At 40.9% G+C, this 19,984-nt stretch overlaps 1 protein-coding gene across 2 annotated transcripts in view; it reads right to left on the bottom strand.

Moving 5' to 3' along the window:
* PAK1 (p21 (RAC1) activated kinase 1) overlaps positions 1-19,452 on the bottom strand; it is a 165,728-nt gene extending 146,276 nt beyond the window's left edge. For both annotated transcript variants that reach the window (XM_012469600.3, XM_012469597.3), the window contains exon 1: positions 18,924-19,452. The gene's annotated coding sequence lies outside the window, so the exon portion shown is untranslated. The remainder of the gene's footprint in view (positions 1-18,923) is intronic.
* Between the last annotated feature and the right edge of the window lie 532 nt (positions 19,453-19,984).

A 19,984-nucleotide genomic window follows, 5' to 3' on the forward strand; every position in this document is an offset into this window, starting at 1 on the left:
GACCTAATTTACGTTTGATAGGTGTACCTGAATGTGATGAAGAGAATGAATCCAAGTTGGAAAATACTCTTCAGGATATCATTCAGGAAAATTTTCCCAACCTGGCAAGGCAGGGTAATATTCAACTCCAGGTAATACAGAGAACACCACAAAGATATTCTTCAAGAAGACCAACCCCAAGGCACATAATCGCCAGATTTATTAGGGTTGAAATGAAGGAGAAAATACTAAGGGCAGCCAGAGAGAAAGGTCAGGTTACCCATAAAGGGAAACCTATCAGACTTACAGCAGATCTCTCAGCAGAAACCCTACAAGCCAGAAAAGAGTGGGGACCAATATTTAACATCCTTAAAGAAAAGAACTTTCAACCCAGAATTTCCTATCCAGCCAAACTAAGCTTTATGAGCGAAGGAAAAATTAAATCTTTTGCGAACAAACAAGTACTTAGAGAGTTCACCACCACCAGGCCTGCTTTACAAGAGCTTCTGAAAGAAGCACTATACATATAAAGGAACAACCAATATCAGCCTTTCCAAAAATACATCAAAAAGCAAAGAACTTTAACACAATAAAAAATTTACATCAACTAATGGGCAAAACAGCCAGCTAGCATCAAACGCCGGTATTAAACTTATATATATTTTAATTGGATAAAAAGCCAAAACCCATCGGTATGCTGCATCCGGGCCCATCTTACATGCAACAATACACAAAGACTCAGAGAGAAGCAGGAAGATTTACCAATCAAACAGAGAGTAAAAATAAACTAATAAACAAAAAGCAGGAGATGCAATTCTCGCCTCTGATAAAGTAGACTTTAAAGCAACAAAGATCAAAAGAGGCGAGGAATGACATTACATAATGGCAAAAGGATCAATGCAACAAGAAGAGCTAACGATTCTATAGATCAACGAGATAGAAAATTAACAAGGATATTCAGAACTTGAACTCAGACCCGGAACAAGTAAACTTAATAAACATTTATAGAACTCTCCACTTCAAATACACAAAACATACATTACCATCTCACACCTATTCCAAAAGTGACTATATAATTGGAAGTAAATCACTCCTCAGTAATGGCATAGCATTTCATAGGTTTAAATTAAATATTGGTTGGCTGTTTGTTATCTTCTTCCCTTATTCCTTCCTGACTACATCATTAAATATAATTATCAGTATAAAAGAGGTTTTCAATACCCATTACTAAATTGCATTCTAGCCTGAGCAAGAAAGCAATACTCCCATTCTCTCTCCCTCTTTCTTTTCCTTCTTCCTCCTCCCCATTCTCTCTCTCTTTCTCTTCCTTTTTCCTCCTTCCTATTCTCTCTCTCTCTCTCTCTAAAAAAAAAAAAAAAAAAAAAAAAAACAAAATCACCCCATTTGCAAAAGTTATCCACTCCCTCCATGAAGAGATTTACATAAAGAGGAATCAAAAAGTAAAGGAAGAAAGACTTGATAGGAGACTGACCCCTGAAGAATGAGCAGTATGTGATCTGACACAAAGGGACAGGGAGGAAGGAGAGGGCTATTTCAAGTGCAAAGATCAACATTTACAATAGTAATAACATGTCTCTTGCCACCAAGGATTGCACCTGCACCTACAAATTCACAAATTCTTCTAGTTGAAAATGATGCCATTGCACATTTTAGTTTTTGCTCAAAAAATCAATTTTGAATAAAAGAGATTTTTACAGTTAGTTGTCAGTAATTACTAAGCACTAATAAAACTGTATATATTTAAAAAGAAAAAAAAGAAATACCATACTAGAAGCTATAGAAAAATTCCCATAGTAAAGATCACAGTCTCCCACTCTTGAAGACTTACAAAGTAGAAAGAAACAAGGATACCTAAAAAGATCAAAGACACAACATAAAAATTATTTTTAAGTGCAAATTAGTATGTACAACTGTAAAGAAAAAACTTTCAAGTAATTGAAGTATCTAAACCTAGATGTTATTCAGAGAAAATGTCCCTAGAATTCATTAATTCATCAAACACTTATTAGGCATCTACTATGTGCTAAAATTTGGTCTAGGTGCTGAGGACAGCAGAGAAGCTCTTTGCTTTCACAAGGCTTACATTCTAATTGAAAATGAGGAACAAAGGTTTTGAGGGCAGGGCTATAAACTAAAGCATAAGTCATTTAAAATCATTTTAGTTTATCTACCCTGTGATGATAATGATAGCAGACATTTGTTGAGGATTTCTTATGTGCCAAAATTTGCTAAGTGCTTTACAACTACTACCTCATGTAATCCTAATAACAAACATATGAAGCAGGTACTATTATCAGTACCATTTTAAGTATAAGGAAACCAAAACTACAGAGGTTAAAACTACTCCCACCAGATCAGTCAGGAAATGGCAGGGCCACAGGATTCAAAGTTAGGTCAGTAGCAGAGGTTTTTAACAGCTACACAATATAGTGAGAAGAGAAAATTATATTTAGATGTTAGCTTTGTTGAAATGTGAGGTTTGGCATTATTAATTTGGCGTGAACATCATCCTCTCTGTGGTTTTTTGTTTTTCCTTATTCTATAAAATGAGCTGTTAGACTTCCAAGGCTAAAGTCATGTTCAACTTCTGTTTCCATGGTTTCAAAAACAATGTGAAAAGGTATTCAGGTGCCTGGTCCAACAGTTAGTAAAAAGGTGCTTTGAAGGCTGCGGCTCTACAGTTCTTATCCACTGGCTGGGACCATGTGCTTCCATGGCTTCATTAAGGGGCACATTAGCATTACATTAATTGGTATAAACAGCTGTAGCACAAACCTCCAGCAGATAGGAGGCTAGAGGCACAGAGAACAAAGCGAGAAGCAGGAAAGCAATGATTGGCTGACCTAAAGCTGTCTAGGTCAGGCATGGCATTTGGTCCCTCTGCATTTCTAAGTTCTCATGAATGATTGGACACCCAGGCAGCAGCCCAAAGCCTTTCTCATTTCCATCTCAATCTCCAGGAAGAATTACAATGAGAATAAGAGCTATTGAGGCAGAGAACAGATTCTGAATATTAAAGTACACACTAGGCAGGAGTTGGCAAAAGGAAGAATAAGAGAGGTATTCCTTTTGGTCTTAACAAAGTATGACAATCAAATGCTACCATACACCTGCTGTATAAGTTCTGTACCAAAACAGGACCTTTTAAGGACCTTTACCAAGTCCCTTCAATTATTATTCACTTCTTCTTATCCCTATGCGTTTATTAGGCAACTCTGATGTACCAGACTCTGAGGTAGCCATCATAGGAATATAATTTAAAAAAACAATCCCAACCTCAGGGAATCAAATCTAATGGAGGAATGAGCATATACAGAGGGGATTCTTGTTATGTGAGGATAACTACTGACCAAAAATACCACTTAAAGTTAACTGACAAGGGACCAAAATTTCTTAGTAAATGTCTTTAAAATGTTGATGGGGCCTTTAATTTATCAAGACAAACATTTAAAATTTTTATAATTCTTAATTTAATAAAACTTGTTATATTTCCCACAAAGCTAATTCTTAGAACAAAGAACATCTGTCACTTCACATTTGGCTTTCAAAACATACTGATAAGAGGATCAATTTTATAAAAATATTCAAGAGCTTCATCAATTTTCCCCAAGGGTCTCTTTTAATCCTTTGTTACTCAAATCATTGTCCTCTGAAATGTCCTGTTATGTATGTCATTACCCACATTAATTTTCCCTTCAATTTTAAACTGGTCTAACTTTACCTAATCCTTATTTGTCAGTGATTTTTGTGTGTATGATTCAGGCCATTATCCAATATTGCTTCATTTCAACTTCTTAAAATTCTTCAATATTCATTTTAGAAACTATTTGCATTATATTGTTCAATGTTAATAATCCTACCATTAGAAAAGCACTTACTGGCAAAGAGGGGTGACTATACAGACCTTACTGGTGAGCAGGGAGGGATGTTTCGAGTGGAGCTAATTTGATAATTCCCTATAGATAACAGAGGAACTTCAATACTAATTATAGTGCAAAGGATGGGGAGAGTACTATGAAAATTCAAGAAAGTTTGATGAATATATGTCGAGGGAGTGCAAAAGTAAATTATTTTATTCAATCATACAACAAATATTTATTACGAGCCTACTACATGCTAGGCACTGATCAAGATACTGAGGACATAGCAAAGAACAAAACAAAGTACTCCCTTCTAGAAACTTAAAATCATGAATGGGAGGATGAGAACTGGGGAAGCCTACATGGAAGAACTGGCATCCAAGTTGCATCTTGAAGAATAAAGAGCTTTAAAAGCATAGAGGAAAACAGAATTCCAGCCTGAGAGAACAGGGTAATATGACACAAAATGGAATGAAACTGAAACCATCTATTTAGAGAGATACAGTAGGGTTAAAAGAAATGATGCTAAAGAGGTAGGTGAGGTCAAATTGTTAAGTTTCCTGAATAACTAATTTACATATTATCGTATAAGCAATGGAGACACATTGATGGCTTTTGGGCAGAACAGTGACAGAATCAGAAAAATTACTCCAGGCAGAATAATGAATAAATAAGAGGGCAGAAAGACTGGTTGCCAGGACATTAGTTGAGAGGTTACTAAAAGTCAAGGGAAGAGAGATTATACTCTAAATCAGAGCACATAGGATAGAGAAATAAAAATAAATTGGAAAAAAACTTCAGAGTTCAGGCTTGATAATCTATTGGACTGATAGCATGAGCTTATTCATTCTACAAATATTTACAAGCCTCACTGTGTTCCAAGCACCGTACTAGTCATGAGGTACAATAGTGACCAAAAGAAATGACCTTTGACTCCATGGAGCTGAAAGCCAAGACATAACCAACAGTCAAATAAATATAGAATCACAAATCATTATAAATGCCAATACAGAAAATAACAAAGTGCTATAAGAGGAAAATAGAGGGGCTCTTCTTCAAATTAGAAAGGTCCTGGTTTACAGTAGATAATGAATATTTGTTTACTGAAAGAGAAGGAGAAGCCAGAATTGTGAACAAAAAACCACGGGAAAAGAACCGGTGTGAAGGCCCTGAGTCAAGACAGACTTTCTCAAATTCTGTAGAATAGAAAAAAAAAAAGGATTGAAAGGAAAAAAAGAAAGAGAAAAAGAAAGAAGAAAAAAAAAAGAAGGGAGGAAGGGAGGGAGGAAGAAAAGGAGGGAAGGAAGGAAGGAAGGAGTCAGCCAGCCAGCCAGCCAGGCATGGAGGTACAGGATTATTGGGTATGTCTGTGGCTATGAGGGTTTTTTTTTTTTTTTTTTTGCTGTTTTTTGTTTGTTTGTTTGTTTTTTAGAGTAAGTTTGGCACCATGAGCATCATTAATGGCCTTAGCAAGAGCAGTTATGATGGGGTTGTGTCGACAGGAGGGGAGTAGGCTGCAGAATAAATAGGAGGTAAGGTACTGGAAGCAGAAGTTGTAAACAGCTATTTAAAGACTAGCTTTGAAGGAAAGCAGAGATAGGGTTTATCTAGAAGCTGACATGGAATCTCAGGAACACTTTTTTTTGGTGAAGAAAAGGAAAATTATTTGCCTTTAAGTAGAATATTTAAATGCTGCTTATGATAACTCAGTAGAAGGCACCATTTAAAGATGCCATAAGGCCGGGCACGGTGTAATCCCAGCACTTTGGGAGGCCAAGGTGGGCAGATCATGAGGTCAGGAGTTCGAGACCAGCCTGGCCTACATGGTGAAACCCTGTCTCTACTAAAAATACAAAAATTAGCCTGGCATGGTGGCTCACGTGTATATTCCCAGCTACTTGGGAGGCTGAAGCAGGAGAATTACTTGAACCCGGGAGGTGGAGGTTGCAGTGAGCCAAGATCACGCCATTGCCCTTCAGCCTGGATGACAAGAGTGACACTCCATCTCAAAATAAAAAAAAATGCCATAAAGTGAGATTTCTAAGATGGGACCATGGGAAATAACCTAAAAACATGTGGAGGAGCAAGCAAAGAAGGGATGAGGCAAGAGATCAGAATCATTTCTTTCATTGTAAAGGAAGGGGCAAAAGAAGGAATGGGTGCAAATCCAAGTAAATTTCAAATAGGAATATGAAGCTTCTATTTTATCTGTGATATATGAGGCAAAGTCTGGAGGGTGGGGGGCAGAGAGAGGTAAAGGGCAGAAGAAAAGTGGCAGAAGGAGAATAAGGAAAAAACTGAAGGCAACCCTAAAGAAAAGTATGCAATTATCTCCAGAGACAGAAAACACAGGCAGAAAACTAGGTTTGTGGAAAAGGTAAATGAGTCAGTTGAATAGGCCAATTCCTGAAGAAATCATCAAAAGAAAGGCTGTAGTATTTTCAGTTTGCAAATGTCAAATCCTTTCAAGAGCCCATTAGGTCTTCGACCTCTTAATCCAGTAATGCCACCAACAGAAATTTATTTTAAAGAAATAATCTTTGAAAGGGGAAAGCTATATGCAGTGTTAACGGGTAAAATTACAGTATAATTTATAATAGGAAAAGAAAAACCTAAACCTGATAGTTTTATGTGTCAACTTAGCTGGGCTATAGTCCCCAGTTATCAAGGAAACATTAATCTAGGTGTTGCTGTGAAGATACTTTGTAGATGTGGTTAACATCTACAATCAGTTGACATTAAGTAAAGAATATTATCCTCCATAATCTGGATGGGCTTCATCTAATCAGCTGAAAGGCTTTAAGAGCAAAACTGAAGTTTCCCTCAGAAAGAATTATTCTACTGGTTCTGTTTCTCTAGTGGAACATTGACTGGTACAGTAGTTTTAGGTAAATTATGGGATATCATCTTAAATTTTACAATGAAGACTAAAGAGTAGCATGGGGAAACATTTATAAGTCAAGAAAAAAGGGCAAACAAAAAACTTAGGTCTACATTACGATTACAACTACATGTATGTTTCTGTATGTTTACATATACCAAAAAAGGAAACAAAAAAGAGTTATTTGTCAGTATGGCATCATAACTAAATTTTAAATTGATCAATAGTATTACAAGTTTGTGAAACAGAGCTCTGTTATTTTTAATGGACGAAAGTAACGTTATGCATGTTAAGCCTTATCAGAATTGTGTGGCACTTTAAAGAAACCCATACTAATCTAAAAGAAAACTCAATTTTGAAACATTGCCTTGGATAATACTAAAAAGAGTTGACAAACTAGATGGCACATAGGCCTTCAAGGGTGTCAGTCCAATGCCATTTTTCAGTAACATGTAATTCTTCAGCTTACAGGAAATGAAAAAGATCCAGAGTAGCAAAGTAGCTGCTGATCAGCTTTAAGAATTTTCTACCTCCTTAGATAGCATCAGGACATACTTTCAACTTTTACTCAGGTCAGAGGCATTTGCACTGAGCAGTTACACATTTAACACAGTAAGGTTTCTTCTCTCCTCTCGTCTCCCAACACCAGACATTGAAAGGACATTTTTTTAATGTTCTTTGAACTTGAGAAAATCAAACAACAGTTCTTAGTAAAAAAGTCATATGGGCCAGGCACAGTGGCTCATACATGTAATCCCAGCATTTTGGGAGGCCGAGGTAGGCAGATCACTTGAGGTCAGGAGTTCAAGACCAGCCCGGTCAATATGGTGAAACCTCGGCTCTACTAAAAACAACACAAAAATTAGCCAGGCGTGGTGCCTCGCACCTGTAATTCCAGCTACTAGGGAGGCTGGGGCAGGAAAATTGCTTGAACCCAGAAAGCAGAGTTTGCAGTGAGCCAAGATTGCACCACTGCATTCCAGCCTAGGCAACAGAGCAACACTCCATCTCTCAAAAAAAAAAAAAAAAGAAGTCACACAGGCCACAGTCTGAATGCTGGCTCCACTTTCACTCACTCAATCAAAAAATATTTATTGAGTGCCTACTATAGGCTAGGCACTGGGGAAATAACAGTGAGAAAAAAAAAAGTGGGTGGGTGCTTTTTATTTCAAGTAAAAGGGTACTATGTTAAAACTCATTCTCTTGAAGGTGCCATGCCTGAAAAAGAAATGATTTTCTAGAGCTTAGGGTCTAGTAGGGCAGACAGATATTCATCAAATAATGCCACAGAATATCAAGCAAGAGTATAGTTCCATGTCAGCAAATAATTATATGAATGTTAGTGTTTAAGGATATACTGATACCTGGAACTTATTTTGAAATGCTTCAAAATAGGATAGGTTAATGAATGGATCAAATGATTTATAGACATGCAATAAAGCAAATACAGCAAAATATCACAGAATCTAAATAATGGGTATGTGGGTATACTCCCTCACCAATACTTTATTTTAAAAATGTTTTAACATACATAGAATTAAAGAAATATGGTATAAAATGCAACAGTGTCAGGAAGAGTCAGCCTACGGGAAAATTTTTATAAAAAATTCAGTCATTGACTGACAGGTCCACTTACCACAGATACCCAGAGGCAGTCTCAAGACCACTTGGAAACTTGTATTAATCAATTTATTCTTCATCAATATTTATTTACTTGTTTGTTTTAGCTGACAATGAAATAGACTGAGCATTCTATTCCCAAGGTATTATGCTAAAAGTGCTTATTTATCTCCTCATTCTAGCACTCTAGAGAGGAAAAGAGAGGCTTTGGCAATTACTAATTGTCTCCATCTATAAAATCAGACTTCGCAATCTCCTCTCAGTCCCTCATTACACAGGGTAACATTTTGAAAGGTCTCTTCCTACCATTCCAACATCATCTCATACCCTCTACTCTTACTTCCTATACAACAGCCATAATGGTCTTTATTTAGTTCCTCTATGTTGAGCTAAACTAGCATTATCCAATTAAAAGATAATTTTAGACTTAAACACATAGGTAATCTTAAATTTTCTAGTAGCCATATTTTAAAGTTTTTTAAAAGGTGAAATTAATTTTAAAATACATTTGAAGGCCAGGCGCGGTGGCTCACGCCTGTAATCCTAGCACTTTGGGAGGCCGAGGCAGGTGGATCATGAGGTCAAGAGATCGAGACCATCCTGGTCAACACGGTGAAACCCCGTCTCTACTAAAAATACAAAAAATTAGCTGGGCATGGTGGCGCGTGCCTGTAATCCCAGCTACTCAGGAGGCTGAGGCAGGAGAATTGCCTGAACCCAGGAGGCGGAGGTTGCGGTGAGCCGAGATAGCGCCATTGCACTCCAGCCTGGGTAACAAGAGCGAAACTCCGTCTCAAAAAAAAAAAAAAAAACACATTTTAACCCAGTATATTCAAAATATTAACAATTCAACATATAACCAATATAAAAAGTTAATGAGTTATTTTACATTATTTTTTCAATATTGTCTTCAAACTCTCATATGTATTTTACACTTACAGTGCATCTCTATCCAAATGAGCCAGTGTGCTCAACAGCCACACTGGCTGAGTAGCTACCATATTGAGCAGCACATCTCTAAACTTTTACCTACTCTCAGGGCCTTTTTGCATTTAAAATGTTCCCTTTACCTGACAAGATTTTTTCCCCCATGTTCTGCATGACTAAAATCTATTTATCATGCATATCTCAGTTTAAAAGCATCATTTCCTCAATGAGGTCTTTGCGTTATCACTCCAAAATTCTCTACATTAGTCCTTTATCTCTTTTGTAGTATTTATCAAAACCTGCAACTGTGCACTTGTATATGTACTTACTTTTCTCTGTATTACCTTCTGCAATGTAAAACTTTGTAAGAGCAAGGACAAGGACCATTCCTGTATTATTTATCACTGTATCCTTAGTACTAAGTACAATGCTTGGCACACAAGAAGAAATCAATAAATATGTGTAGTCTAATTAAGAAAGATAAATAGAAGTACTATAGAATTGTACTGATGCTCCTTGACTTACAATTAGGTTACGACCTGATAAATCCATCTTAGGTTGAAATATTTTAAGTCAAAAATGCATTTAGTACACCTAACCTACCAAACATCATAGCTTAGCCTACCCGACCTTAAACACACTCAGAGCGGGGCGCGGTGGCTCACGCCTGTAATCCCAGCACTTTGGGAGGCCGAGGCGGGTGGATCACGAGGTCAAGAGATCGAGACCATCCTGGTCAACACGGTGAAACCCCATCTCTACTAAAAATACAAAAAATTAGTTGGGCATGGTGGCGCGTGCCTGTAATCCCAGCTACTCATGAGGCTGAGGCAGGAAGAATTGCCTGAACCCAGGAGGCGGAGACTGCGGTGAGCCGAGATCGCACCATTGCACTCTAGCCTGGGTAACAAGAGCGGAACTCTGTCTCAAAAAAAAAAAAAAAAAAAAAAAACCCACACTCAGAACACTTACATTAGCCTACAGTTATGCAAAATCATCTAACACAGAGCCTATTTTATAATAAAGTGCTGAATATCTCAAGTAATTTGCTAAATACTACACTGAAAGTGATTGTATGGGTATTCCAAGTATGGTTTCAACTGAATGCACATGGCTTTGACACCATCAGAAAGTTGAAAAATCATTATGTAGAACCACTGTAAGTCAGGGACCAGCTGTATTGGATTGGTACATATGTGAAAGTGTGTGTGTCTGTGTGCGTGTGTGCATGCTTTTGTGTGTGTGTGTGTGTGTGTGCGCGCGCGCGCTGTCTTTAAACTGTGTGTGAGTGATGCTTCTACTGGAGCTCACAACGAATAATATACTCAGCAGACATTCCTAACTGCCCTGGAACCTTTACCACATAGTCAACTAAGTCAATTATCCAGCAAGTATCAATGAATAGAAAAAAAATGATTTTTTTCAAAGAGTTAGAGGGAATTGTAAATATCTTCTACCATTCTCCTAGGAACCTGGAATCTTTTAAAAAGTGTCACTGGTCAGGGTAGCACCCAAATGATCAGGAGCAGGTGACAAGATTTGGAGACAGAAAATATGAATTAAAGATTACAGTTAGTAACTTCCCAGCTATATACTCATGCCACTTAACTTCTGCTCATTTATAAAAATATGATGTCTTAAGAATAAAGTTAAATGAGACTCCATATAAAAGGGTTTTGAAAACAGTAAAGCACAAAAATTATGTATATACTCTTACATAGAAAGGAACTCGGACTTTCAAAAGTCTATCACTATGGGTTTTCTCATTTTGCTCACCTGGTTCTTTTTTCTTTTTAAGTTACTTTACAAATTACATATATAATTTCTTGAATTAAGCAAAATCTACCCGGATACCAAAAAAAATCTCAAACTCTGAACTGGTCAGATAATTCGAGATGAGAAAATAAGTGGGAGGGGATATTATAAAATAATAATTCTTGGGAGGGGCAAAGTAGCTCACGACTGTAATCCCAGCACATCAGGAGGCTGAGGTGGGCAGTTCACTTGAGCCCAGCCTGGGCAACAAGGCAAAACCTTGTCTCTACAAAAAAAATGCAGAAAGTAGCTGGGCATGGTGGCCTGCCCCCGTAGTCCCAGCTACTCAGAGACTAAAGTGAGAGGACTGCTTGAGCCTGGGAGGTCAAGACTGCAATGAGCTGTGATGGCACTACTATACTCCAAAATAGAGCAAGACACTGTCTCAAAAAATAAATAAATAAAATGTTAATAGTAACTCTCCAACAGGTAATTGGAGAACCAAGAGCTCCTCCAACTATACCAAGTCCCTCTTCACCCATTCCCCCAAATTGGAAATTTAAATTTTGTTCCTCTAGCCCATTGGGAACCACTTCCATAGTGAAATACTGTTACTGATAGACTATGTCCTAGTGTATTACAGGGAAAGAATGAGGGCAGGGAGAAGGTGAGAAGGTTAAGAATCACTGTCAAAATATTTGAGCTGAGAAGTTGGCAACAAACTCAACATATCTATATAACAGCTAAGGAAAAGTGAGTCTCAGGATGGTTAAGTGACTTGCTGTGGTTATACAGTAATAATTTTTAAAAATGTCTTCAAATGACAGCTTGATGTCTCTGCTCCTAAATTTCCTCATCTGTAAAATGAGTTCACCAACATCAGTCTAGCAGTTTACAGCTTACAAATTGTTGTGCATATATCCACAGAGCTTACCTGATCCCTACAACACTGTAAAGGTCTAAGATGGCTATGGAGTAATAGAAAAGCATGATGAACTGAAGAATCAAAAGAACCTGGCTTCAGATCTTAGCAGTGCTGTATAGCCTCAGCAAGTCAATTAGCCTCTTTGTGTTTCCTTCTATCAAATGAATATAAAACAACACCTGTCCTAGCTAACTCAGGGGATTGTCCAAAGAATAAAGTCAGGAGTATTTTGTATTATTTTGTATATTATACAAAAGGCCCTTCATCATCTGGGCCCTGCCTCCTCTCTGCTCTCACCCTTCCCACATTATACCCTATATTCTAAGCATACTAAACTGCACAGGGCTCCCCAGATAGGCTCTCAAATCTTCTGCTCACATATTGCTCTCTCTTTCAAGAGGGTCCATCATCTCCCCTTTCTTCTCACCCCTCCCTGACAGTTCTTGGTTAACTCCTACTCATTTTTCAGAACCCATCTTAGATGTCACCGCCTTTAAGAATGTTGTCCAGGGGCTGGGTGCGGTGGCTCACGCCTGTAATCCCAGCACTTTGGGAGGCCGAGGCAGGTGGATCACAAGGTCAAGAGATCGAGACCATCCTGGTCAACAAGGTGAAACCCCGTCTCTACTAAAAAATACAAAAATTAGCTGGGCATGGTGGCGCATGCCTGTAGTCCCAGCTACTCGGGAGGCTGAGGCAGGAGAACTGCTTGAACCCAGGCGACGGAGGTTGCGGTGAGCCGAGATCGCGCCATTGCGCTCCAGCCTGGGTAACAAGAGCGAAACTCTATCTCAAAAAAAAAAAAAAAAAAAAAAGAATGCTTGCCAGGCCACCCCTATCTCAAGTGGAACAGGTGCCCTTCCTCTGTGTTCACATAGCACCTGCACTTATCTCCATATTTTTGTCATTTCTGTCTCAATGTAGTATAATTGTCTGTGTACACATCTGTTTCTCCAAGAAACTATAAACTCAAGGGTAGAGGCTGTGATTTATTTATCTGTTTATTCAGAACCTATGACAATGCCTGATGCATAATATGTATTTAGCAAATGAATGAACTTTAAATGGCAATAAAAATATTACTTTTCATATAATAGATACTTACATAAGACATTTATGCAAAACATTGTAATATAAGGCAGTGTTTCTCAACTTTGCATATCAGAATCACCTATAAGCCTTTCAAAATAGAGATGCCAAGGCAACTCTTTTACATCTTCACAAGTAATTCAAGTGCATAGCCAAAATTAAAACCACTGCTATACACGATCATAGTCATAAAATTACAACTATTCTATTTCTTGAACCCAGAAGGCAGAGGTTGCAGTGAGCCAAGATCGCGCCATTGCACTCCAGCCTGGGTAACAAGAGCGAAACTCCATCTCAAAAAAAAAAAAAAAAAAATTACAACTATTCTACCTAACATCTATATAGCTCAATATCTTCCAACTTACTTTACATATATTATTAATTTACTCTTCACAAGAATTCTGTGAGTTAGATATCATTTCTTCCAAATGAACAAATAGAGATTTAAATAAGTGCCCAAGTAGCTCTTTGTCTAACTTCAAATTTTGTGCTCTTCCTTATACCCTCCCTTGCAAAGTGCAGTAATCCACTAAGTACTGCAAACAAGGGTTCCAATGAGGAAGACATCAATCCTAGCTTTGTGGGAATCAAGGAGGAAATAAGGAAAGCTGGGTCTTAAAGATATAAGCAGGCAGATGAGGGTGGAAGCCATGTACATACTGTCAATGTCATTTCCCATCTCAAAAGATTCAAAAGGCAGATTCTATAAAGGAGAAAATGCTCTTGCCAGCCTCAGTTAGTACTTACAACAGTCTGAAAAGGAAAGGGATATTGGAGAGGGCTGAAAGTAGAAAAGTAATAAAAGAAAGCAGCCCATAAACAAGAATGGATTTCCCAATCCTGCATGCAAATTACCTAACCCTGACTCTAGGAATACAAGCCAAGACATAATGGACTTTTTATAACTAAGAATTAGATGAATTCTACAGTCAATCAATACCACACAAACTCATGAGGGATCAATGAACCTCTGGTTTTTCCAGACTTACTACTACACTATTGCTGTCAAGAAGGGATAATCCGGAGAAGCCTAGCATATGAATGACTTTCCCCATCTCAAATACTAAAAGGATGGGAGAGAAGAGGAAGATATTCATGAAAGAAAAGGCTTACAACAAGGGTAAAAATGCACATTAAGTTAATAAATTTATGATGACACAGGGAATATTCAGGCACAAGTGATTCTAAATACTGGATAAAGCCTGATCTTGCAGCTTCAGTAAAAATGTATTATCTTCTAAGTCTGCAATATCTTGACCATCTGACACAGGGTTTTATCAGCAATTATCCTTTCTAGTTCAAACTGTGGACTTCAGTCAGGGTTTTCTTTTTTTTTTTTTTCCGAGACGGAGTTTCGCTCGTTACTCAGGCTGGAGAGCAATGGCGCGATCTCGGCTCACTGCAACCTCCACCTCCTGGGTTCAGGCAATTCTGCCTCAGCCTCCTGAGTAGCTGGGATTACAGGCACGTGCCACCATGCCCAGCTAATTTTTTGTATTTTTAGTAGAGATGGGGTTTCACCATGTTGACCAGGATGGTCTCGATCTCCTGACCTCGTGATCCACCTGCCTCAGCCTCCCAAAGTGCTGGGATTACAGGCGTGAGCCACCGCGCCCGGCCAGTTAGGGTTTTCTTAGGGAGAAGAAGCTAAAGAGATTAGGAAGCAATTTAAAAGGATGTGTCTAGTGCCCCAAAATTTAGTTTGATAGAGTTTAAAAGGCAATATGTTATAGGGGCAAAGTAAAGTACTATACTTAGAATTTTAAAATGTGGTTTAAAATCAATATTCAGGCATTTGTTAATGATGTGCCTCTGAGCAAGCCAAGACTTCTATTAATATGATCCTCACCCTCCTAACTCGTAAAATGGGCATATCTATCTCATAGGGCTGTTACGAAAATTAAACAAAATTACATTTAGGAAAGATGTTATTCTTTTTCCTGAATGATAGAAGTAAGTGAATGTAAACCTGTCTTCGCCAAGCTTTCTAATACACAAAAAGAGCATATCAAATGGAAACTGTAACTCTCACCAAAATATATTTATTTGCAAAACATTCTTATATCCTCTGTGCAAAAAAAATTAAAAGCAGCCTGTATACTGAAAATAGTACATAGCTGCTGGAGTCACGTGGACATGGACGAGAATAGTCGGTCTGCCACATACTTACAGCAAAACCTTAAATAAGGTCCCTTTACTAGTATAACTCTCAGGCTTCCTTACCTATGATACAGAGATACTAGCAATCATCTCAAAAAGTTACTCTGAGGGTAAAAAAAACATGTTAAACATCTCATGTATGGCCTGGTACAAGTGTTCAATAATGTAAGCCATTTTTGTAAGTTTATCACCACCTAACAACTAACAAATCATACTTTTCAAAGATTCCTTTATAGTCATTACTTTAACTGCTTCATGACCCTGTAAACTAGTTGTAGCCACTATTACTAACCCCATTTTACAGTTGGGACAAAACACAAAGATAAAAATTACTTCCACGAGGTCATGCAGTAACATAGACACTAATGAAGGTCTCCTAACTTTTCTAGGTTTCATTTTCCCGCATCACAAATAACAACATTACCCCTTAGAAATTAAAATAACATCTGTGAAGAGATGTATTTTTTTTTTTTAATGGGCATAGAAAAAGACACAGAAGGAGCAAATACTGATGTGGGAGAATGCGTTTAAATTTTTTATTTTCAAGTTTGAATATACTATCAATTTTTTTTTTTTTTTTTTTGAGACGGAGTTTCGCTCGTTACCCAGGCTGGAGTGCAATGGTGCGATCTCGGCTCACCGCAACCTCCTCCTCCTGGGTTCAGGCAATTCTCCTGCCTCAGCCTACTGAGTAGCTGGGATTACAGGCACGCGCCACCATGCCCAGCTAATTCTTTGTATTTTTAGTAGAGACGGGGTTTCACCATGTTGACCAGGATGGTCTCGATCTCTTGACCTCGTGATCCACCCGCCTCGGCCTCCCAAAGTGCTGGGATTACAGGCGTGAGCCACCACGCCCAGCCCAAGACTAAATCATCTTATTCATTCAACAAATACTTGAGTGCCTGCTATATGCAGTCACTATTCTAGGCACTGAGATTAAAGCAATGGGCAAACTGACAAAACTTCCCACTCTCAGGGAGCTTGCATTCTATTGGCACAAGAGAGATGGGTTGGGAGGGGATGGGATGGGATGACATGCAGTAAGTGCTATGGAAGTAAAACAAGGGACAGCAGGACTGGCAGGGTGCTGGTTTTATCAAGAGCAGATCTTTTAACCCAGTGGTTCTCAAACTTCAGTTAAGTATCAGAATCACTTAAAGTGCTTATTAAAAAAGAAGTTTATTTTGGGGCCCCAACCCCAGAGTTTTTCATTTGTAGGTCTCAGATGGGACCCATTAATTTGTTTACAAGTTCCCAGATTATGGTGATGCTGCTGGTCCAGGAACCACACTTTGTGAACTAATTGTTCTAACCCCAAAGGATTAGGTAATCCCTATTTCATGGGCTTTGACTTCCTCCTTCATTCATACGTTCATTCATTCAATCACTTATTCAGTGTCAGGAACTTCACTAGGCAGTATAATTAAACACACCCTGTCCTCAAGAAATTCACAGGCTACTGAAAAAAGACAGGCACAAACTCAAGTAATTGCAATAGGGTGCTATAGACGGCCATAAGAGTGGTATGTACATGAGCCAGAGGATGGAAGAGCAACTCATTCTATGCAGGAAAAGAGGGACTAAGGGACTGCATCCCAGAGGCCCAATAAGGACATCTCCACAGGCAGGTAAGGCGTGGATGGGAAGCATTCCAGGAAGAAAGCAGAACATGCAAAAGTGAAAATGAGAGTGATAGGGGAGTCAGAAAGTGAGGCTGCAAATGCAGGCAGTGGTCTGATCCCTTTCTCATTCCATGTTGAGTCTGAAATTTATCTTCAGAATATTAAGAGTCAGGGGTAAGGGGCGCTGATAAGGTTTTGTTTTACAGAAATCTTTCTGGATTCACAGTTATCTTCCTTTGAGGCACTGCTTCCTTCAAATCTAGCATGGGGCCTCAAAATATGTGCTTAGTAAATGTATATTGAATTGAACTGAACAAGCTTTTTTTTTTAATTATTGTATTTGGGCTCTGGGGTACATGTGCACATCCTGCATCCTGCAGGATTGTTGCATAGGTACATACATGCCATGGTGGTTTGCTGAACTGAACAAGCTTTTCATCAAATGCCCTCTTATGGATGAGGCGGGTCACCTTCCCTGAAGGACTCACTTTGGCCAAGAGAAGACTTGTAAAACAGGTCCAGCAGCCTCAATTATTGCACACTACCTGTACAACCAGAGTCCCCCAGAGATTAGGGCAGATCTTCATTGTTTACCTGTCTACCTCACCCATTAGACTTTGAGCTCTCTGAAGTCAGGGAGTATCTTCATAGACTCTGAATCCCCCACAGCCTTAGCAAGAGGCGGGAAACATAGTAGCACACCAAACTCCAGTAACGTTGGATAATGAACTGACTGAATAAGCAAATTTACCAAGGTAGATCCAAGAGCTCATGCAGGTAAGATTATGGATAAGCTTCAGGGAAAGTATGGGAAGTCTTCAGCGTCCATGTTCCCAAAACTCTTTTTGAGAGGCAGAGTTTCTAGTCGAGGTGGGGTGGATTTCATATGCACCTGATTTAGAATTTTCCAAGTAAGAACCAAAATATTACAAGTGTGGTAGAAATCCCCCTGGGCCAATAGGAAGAAGTCAGTTCTGCTTGAGAGGAGGGACAGGATGAAGGCCAGCAAAGACTTCACAGTGGGGGAATTCTTTAGTGGACTCTTGAAAGCTGAGTAGGTGCTTGCTACCTGCCCATTTGGGGGCATAAACGCAAACTTTTGGAGGTTTTAAGGCTGGAAGTGACCTGCTCAAGGTCACACAGGAAGTAGATGAAGCCACAAGGTAAGAGGGATGAAGTGTCTCTGTACTGTTAATTCCTGCTTTCTTCTGACAGAGTTGAAAGAGAACCCAAAAATGTAGGAGACAGAATTAAAAATTTTTTCAAGACAATTCTTAAAGTCAAGACTAATGAATCTGAATTTTTATTAGTAACCACAGAACTAACCCTTCCTTCACTGTTCAGTTTCTGAAATAAAGAGTATAACAATTATCCAACAACCACTATTTCTCAAGTATTCTTCCAAAACACTCCCAGTAATGGGTACTGCTGAAACAGGATAGCGATGGCTACAACAATCATGTCTTTTCAATGGAATAATGAACATAAAATAACTATAATTCTCCTTTCCCAGTTTTCACTTCCCAAGTTACAGAATATTCCGGGGTGGGGGAGGGGCTGCATAAGTCAAGTCCTACCAGCCCTTATTTTTCAGGGAGTAGAGCCCTAAAGGTGACTGTCCAAACCTGGAAGGGGTCATTTTTCCATGCAGAAGGAACTGGGCGCCGCTTTGCTGTGCCGCCTCGTAGCGGGACAGAGTGAGCGCTGCAGGACTGCGAAGTTGGGGGGGTACTCCGTCCCGGACTGGGACCCGTGTGGCCTCGCGGCCCCAGCCTGGCCTGGCCGCGCCCCGCCCCTTCCCTCTCCCGGGTCTCTAGAGTCGCCCGGCGTCTGAGCCCCGCGACCCCGCTGGAGCGCGCACTGGGGGCCTTTGTTGGCCTGCCGGGAGCGGCCGGCCTCGCGGGGCGGCGCCCGTCTCACCTTACCTGGCGCCTCCGCCCACCCAGGCGCTCGGCCCCGCAACGCGGGATGTATGGGCCCAGACCCCGACTCTGCCCGGCCCGCCAGCGCCGCCGGCACCGCCGCGACCCAGTCCGGCAGCCTGGGAAGCGAGGGGTACCGGGCGGGAGGCCGGCTCTCACCTTCCGCTCTCGCTCAGCTCCGCTCGTCTCCTTCTCCTACTCCTCCCGGTGGTGGGTGCCGCCAAGCCGGGAGTGAGCGCACGAGTGTGCGCGAGCGGCCGCTTCACTTTCTCCCTCCCGCCGCCGCCGCCGCCGCCGCCGCGCCGCCCGTGGATCCCCTCAGGACAGGGGAACTGCGAGGGAAGGGATGATGGGGGGTCAGGAGAGAGCCAGGCAACACACGGGGGAGACCGGGGGGCTGAGGCGCGGGGTGCGAGGAACTCAGACGGCCTCTGAGGCAGGAGGTGGGAACTCGATGAGGAGACCAAGTTCTTCGAAGGGGATCCCGAGGGCGCGGGGCTTAGAGAAAAAGGGAGTAAGAGTCGGGGGGGAAAGCGTCTGTGGAGGAGGGAGGCGCGACGGGAGAGAGAAGGGGCGGGAGCGTGTGGGGAAAGCCGTGAGGGGGCGTCTACTGTGCAGCCGCCACCTTCGGTTCAGTCTGCAGCCGCGGCAGGGACGCCTCGCCCGCCCACAGCCGAGCTATTGTACGCCGCCCAGCCGACAAGACCGCCTCACCCACTGGCTCCCCTCCCCCCCCTCCTCCTCCTCCCCTCCCTCCTCCTCCTCCCCTCCTGCTCTTTCCCTTCCTCCCCCCACCCTCCTCCCATTCCCCGCGCGGCGGGCGGAGCCTCGGCCGCCCCGCCTCCCGCAGGTGGGAGGGGGCGGGGAGGGCCGGACCGACCCGAGGGAGCGAGGCCAACCCTGGCCGGCTGGAGGGCGAGCGCCTGGGATGACGTCATCGGCGCGTAACGCTAGAGGCTGGGGAATCACCCGACTGCTGCGTGACGTCATCGCGTTGCGTCACTCTTCTCGGTCCGCTGTCTGTGGACGGCTGTTTCCCGGCAGAGTTTCTACCAGACGATTTTGGGACGGTTTCTGGGAGGGCTAGTCGTGTAGGCAGGATGGAAAAAGACAGCTAACTTTCAGGGCTGAGGGTCCTCTTCAGGATAACAAAGCACCACTGCATCTATGAGCTTGTCAAGGCCTGAATTTGAAAACTATCCGATGCCGCGTCATCTCAG

This window comes from Aotus nancymaae, unplaced genomic scaffold (genome assembly GCF_030222135.1).
Source record: "Aotus nancymaae isolate 86718 unplaced genomic scaffold, 86718_ANA_hifiasm-v0.15.2.pri h1tg000059l, whole genome shotgun sequence".
NCBI classification, from domain to species: Eukaryota; Metazoa; Chordata; class Mammalia; order Primates; family Aotidae; genus Aotus; species Aotus nancymaae.